This window comes from Nansenia antarctica (assembly GCF_963989245.1).
Source record: "Nansenia antarctica genome assembly, chromosome: 8".
Lineage (NCBI taxonomy): Eukaryota > Metazoa > Chordata > Actinopteri > Argentiniformes > Microstomatidae > Nansenia > Nansenia antarctica.
In genome coordinates this window covers 59,340,584-59,346,857 of record NC_137678.1, presented here as the reverse complement: position 1 = coordinate 59,346,857, position 6,274 = coordinate 59,340,584, and positions in this window count along the sequence as shown.

The window sequence follows — 6,274 nt, the reverse complement described above, 5'->3', positions numbered from 1 at the left end:
AAAGCGGGACAATGTTAGCTGTTTAGCCATCGTAGCGCGCACACTGAACAACTGGTCAAGGTCAACTGAACAATCAGAGTAAACGTAAAAGAGGAAGCAATGTAAACGTAAGAGAGGAAGTTGAATATTATTAGTATTAATACATACTTTTAATCATTTCCAAGACAAAACTATTCACATTACAGTTAGTTAGTGAAAATTAAACTTTACAAATATTTTATTATAAAAAAATATGTATTTTTATGAATCTGACTGGGTGGGCCAGCTGTCAATCTGGGCGGGCCTAGGCCCACCCAGGCCCACCCATAGATCCGCGCCTGATTGTACTACAAGTCTGCGATGACAATAAAGTTGAATCTAATCTAATAATCTAATCTGAAAGTTGTCAGAGGAACATTAGAAGCTCTTGGAACTCTTAACACTTTCCATCTGAATTCATCAGGACAGCTTTTCTTCACACAGGGAAGAGCAGGAAGCCACTGAAGGTGTTGTAATTATTTGAACTAGAGTCATAGAGGCTGAATCTTGACTCAAGGCGCATGTAGACCACATCCCCCTCCTCCAGCTGGATAGTCAGCCCACTGGATACATACTGATCCCCTTGATTAGTACTCTGATCAACAAACATAATTTTCTGGTCATTCTTAAACAACCACACAGGAACCTCTGTTGAGCTGGTGTCTTCAAAGCCTGTGAATCTGAAGTAGTAGACTCCTCTCACTGGTGCTTTGAAATCTCCTGTATTAGAGGAAAGCAGAGAGAGATGAACACTGTCTGTGTCTCCTAGACACCAGAGCAACTTTACTGTTAGTAATGGTGAACACCGTCCCTGTAGCTGACCCCATGAATGATCTTATTGAGAGGAATACAATGGAAATAATGTGACTTTATTTTGTTCATCCTCCATAATTGTTGTCGTAATGTTGTTTCAAACAGGGTAACCTTTGTGTGTCATTTTAGGATTCACCAGTTTTTTATTCATTCATTCATCCATTACTTAATTAATTAATTCATCCATTCTTTGATCCATTCATCCATATGTGTGTATTGGTGTGTTTCAGCAGTACCTGTGATATTGCTGTAGGCTTGGCCGATGTTGGTGATGATGTTTTTGTAGACCACAGTGGTATCACCAGAGACAGGTCCTATCGGAGCACCTAACCCAGCAGAGAACGCCACCTTTCTCTCTGTGAACACAAGCGAATAACACATGAATATTTCCTTTAAAGCAGCGTACCATCTTACAGGGCCATTATGATGATATTGTTTTAAAAGATACTACTTTGGAAAACAAAGTGCTGTTAATCGATTACATCTTTAAATCAAGTTAATCACAATAATATTCTGTGATTAATCAGATTAATCATGATCAAGTTAATCAAGTTTAAATACTAGTATTTACTTGGAGGTAAAACAAAAACATGTGTGGTGTTGGAATAAAGAAATGCATGACAAACTGGTTAGAGGAGTTTTTACTTAATTATAACATCTCTTAGTTTTGATGATTTCTGAATAAGATTATAATCGTTTAATTTGCTGAGTAAAAATGTCTCAAGCTATGCAGTCAGAATTGCACTTAACTGCCAAACCTCAGTCTTAGACCTCAGACTGCACAGATACACTGCACCCACATGTTCTCACCTGAATTCTAGTCGGTTGAACCAAGCCCTATCATAAGTAACTGCTCCAAAGGTGCAGGTCAAAGGTGAAAGGGAAAAACATTGTTTCCGCCCGGTCTCGAACCAGAGACCTCCGGAGTCTGGAAAAGTTACTCAGAAACTCCCTTAACTTTTCCTGATTCATTGTCATGGTAGACTTTACTACCATACTACACTGAACAAAAATATAAACGCACATTTTAGAGTGGCCTTTCATTATGACCGGCCTAAGGCACACCTGTGCAATAATCATGCTGTCTAATCAGCACCTTGATATGCCACACCTGTCAGGTGGATGGATTATCTCAGCAAAGGAGAAATGCTCACTAACACAGGTTTAAACAAATGTGTGAACTTTAGAGAAATAGGCCTTTTGTGTACATAGAAAAGGTCTTAGAACTTTTTTTTTTTTCAGCTCATGAAAATGTTTTGAAATGATTTGAATCCATGCCTCCAGATTGCAATCTAAACCCGGTGTCTTAGGCCACTCAGCCATGCTGACTTGTGTTTGCTAATGGAGGTTGTGTAATGGAAGCGTAAACTGACTTCCATCTAATGTCTGTAGTTGTAGTCTTATATATCTTGGTAATATACTTTATTAGCATTTTCTTTTTTTAAGGTTTTTAAGGTTTCCAGATTACCTTAACGCGTTAACATTGACAGTCCTAAAAAATATATATTCTGAATATTAACCACATTGCCAAAGGAAACATTAAAGCATCACATGATTTTAATAACACAGTTCTGGAAGTCAGTGTTTGTCTCACCTTCATTCAGTCTCTTCAGCTCCTCCACGTCTCCTCTCAGTTCAGTCACCTGACCCTCGCTGGCTGTCACTCTGGTCCGCAGGGCTGACAGTTCTGCTGCTTGAGCTGGAATTGAAGGAAACAGAATTACACTAAGCATTTGAGTGATTCATGTACTTGTACAAACACACATATAGACTCACACACACACACACACACACACACAGTGGGTGCTAGTAAATAGCAATACTGACTGTACTGTAGCTTTTCACTTAATGTACATGTTAAAAAATATTTTACAACACATATTCCTATCTACGTATACATGCCTGCATTCTCTGTCTTCAGCTTCTCCACGTCTCCTCTCAGTTCAGTCACCTGACCCTCGCTCGCTGTCACTCTGGACCGCAGGGCTGACAGTTCTGCTGCTTGATCTGGAATTGAAGGAAACAGAATTACAATCATACACTAAGCATGTGAGAGACTCATGTACGGTATCCCTATACACACACACACACATTTTAATCATTTATTTCTGTCCACATAGAAACAAGTATACAGGGACACAAATACTGAAGGCACAGATGGGATGCATTCACAAACAGACATGGACAATGTCTTTCACATACAACAGGACAAGACTCACGGGTACAAGTAACACCGTCTCCGCCATATTTGGCGGCTGCCAATAATCGCAGAGACAGAGCAATACTTGCTGAGCCTTTTTGCTTCTCCCTTGGACATTCCCAGTAGACGTAGTCCTCTGACAACCAATCTGTGCACATGTCCAAGACTGCCAAATATAAAGACTAATAGCGTACACCTATAGCCTAGCTCTGAGATGGTGTCTACAAGCTGCTGGTATTTCATGACCTTAGTCATGAAGGCTTCCTCTAGGCTTATATCAAAGGTGCATGCTACCTCTAATACAGACACCTCTCTGGACTCTTCATTAACAACAACAACATCTGGTGTGTTAGCAGACAACTGTGAAAAGTGACATTGGTCATTACAGAAATTGAACATGGATGCATTGACACAAGCATGTGTATACATTTTCACTGTAACTGGGAAGTGGAGTGATATGTCCTTTACTATTAGGCTCACAATTCTGTCATGACGTGCTATATACATTCCTTTGTAAACATAACAGCCATTCAAGATATGTGAAAGTGTTTCTGTAACCTGTTCTGTGGTGTGGTGCAAGCAATGAGGAACCTGAGTGGAGGGAAACCAAATAGAGAGGTTGAGTCTGGTAGGAAGGACTTGTAATCTGGCCTTGGTTGTGAATATGACAATGTCCTCATCGAGTGCAGTGTTTTTTAGAAAAGAATGGGAAACAGAGTGATCAGCTGTGGGAAGACATGCCAGTTTTCCCTGGAGTTTCAGACCAGTCCAGTGTTGTTGTTGTTGATGTTGATGAAGGTCCATGAGAGTCCGTCTGGCCCCTCTAGATGTTAGCTGGTGGCTCTGTCCAGCAAAGGAGGCTGTTGCCCTGACCTGTGTGAGAGGGTCAGATATACAGTTCTCTGAGACCCGAACAGTCTCAGAGTCAGACCGCACCCACTCCAGGGACACCCCGGCTCGGACACAGAGGTCATTCAGGTCTGGCCAATCAGACCAGACTCCAAAACCAGCGGAATGAGTGTCCAATTTTCCGCTGGGTTTCCTCTTGAACCCAAGGAAGTGGGGCTCCGCCCCCCTGGCAACTGGGACCTTCCTTCTCCTCAGGTCCAGGAACATGGAGGAGCGGGCCAGCTCCCTGACGTCCTTGTCGTCGTTGTTAAGCATCCTGAGAAGATGGGAAATTCTCATGCTGGTGTAGATCCATTCTACATTGGGGACCCCTAGCCCTCCCTCCCATTGGGGATGAAAGATGATGTCACGGGTGCTGTGTGAATTGAGTCCAAGCCACCTGCGCACTACGCTCACAGTCTTGTTGTTCATTTCACACAGCACTTTCTGGGGGATGTGGACATTGGAGAAGAGGTGCTGAACTTTGGACAGGGCCACCTGCCTGATGGCTTCTAACTTCATAGTTAGTGGCAGAGGACAACTGTCTATCAAGTCCAGCCTGGAAGTGAACTCAGTCAGGATGTTATTGACTTGCTCCTTCCACTCTCCTGCGATGTTAATTTTATGTCCAAGATATGGGTATGTCTCATGAAGAGAATTTACATGAATGGGCTGTGTTGCTAAAGAGAACACAGGGGGTGTGTCTGTTTTTGAGTGGTACCACCTGTTCCCCCCACTCCGCCTCTCATACAGGACAGCACATTTGCTGGCTTTGACCTCCAGGCCAGACCATTCCAGAAAACGATCCGTCCTGCAGAGCATGTTCTTGATGATGCTCTCTTCCCTGGAGGCCAGGACAACATCATCTGCGTAGCCCTGCACTGGGTTGGGGGAGATGACACCCTCAGGGGCACACTGACACAGCCACTTAATCCACTGGTTGATGGCAATTATGAAATTAACCGCGCTCCATGGACAGCCAGTTTTAATGCCTGTCTGAAGTGGTGTTGGGCGAGTGAGCTGCTTCCCACAGATTACTTGGATGGTGGAGCTTCGGTACACATCTCTCACAATGTCAATGAATAGCTGGGGTAGCTGTATCTCTTCCAGTGATCTAATCATTATATTGTGAGCTAATGTCCCAAAAGCATCTCTAAAATCAAGAAAGACTGTAAAGAGTTTACATGACTGAGGTCATCTATCCCTGTCTTAAGGCAGAACACATGCTCATCCATACCCATCCTGCTGATGTAAGCCTTCTGTTTGGTGGACAAGATGTTAGCATCCTCCAACCAGGGCAGGACTCGGGCCAGTATGCACTTCATGAACACCTTATAGATGGTAGGGAGAAGAGAGATGTCCCTCCATGTTGTTGGATCTTCAGGGATATTGCCTTTCTTTGGGATGCGATGTATCAATGCTCCTTTCCATGAATCTGGAACTCGCTTATTCTCCAAACAGACATTAAAAACAGTTGTTAATGTCTGACATGACTGTGTGGATTTCAGTGCCTCGTATGTCACCCCATCTGAGCCACTGGCCTTGTTGTTGGGAAGGCTGTGCAAAACACACTCCACCTCCTGGGCGGTGAAGTGTGAGGTGTCAGGGAGGAAAGGTGGATTGGGTGACGTCACCTCCCCATGCCAAGGCGGTGGTGGGAGGTCGTCACCTGACCGGTTGTTTTGACACTTTGTATCGTAATAGTTCTGTATGGCTGTAATGTCACTCGGGCAGGGAGGGGGATCGGGATACATACTGTTGTTTAAAATGACTTGGATCGCTTTTGATCTCCTGTGCGACCAAAGATAGGCAAGTTTATTCCTACTCACCCAGCGGTTCCCACCGCGACTCCGGCTCGCGGTCCTCTCTCTCTGCAGCGAGGGCAGGACGGTGTCGCGCATGAAACATAGCTGGTCGCGTATCCAGTCAGATGTAGAGACTGACGTTAGAACGTCAGGACACGGGCGCACTGGAGGGAATTTCTTCAGTACTCTTGCAGAGTATTTCAGGAGTTGCAAGCTGAATGGTTTACCCCCATGGCGTTGCGATGTAAAAACTCCGTTCTTAAAAAATATTCCATTCAGCAGAGCCGCGAGCCGCATCCACTTCCCCGGATCCCTCAAGGAAACATAAATCCTCTCGTGCAGCCGCTTGATGTTCAATCGGTGCCGGTAGCTCTTCTCAAGGGCCTGAAAAGCCATCCATTGCTGTTCTGACTAAGATTATAATCGTTTAATTTGCTGAGTAAAAATGTCTCAAGCTATGCAGTCAGAATTGCACTTAACTGCCAAACCTCAGTCTTAGACCTCAGACTGCACAGATACACTGCACCCACATGTTCTCACCTGAATTCTA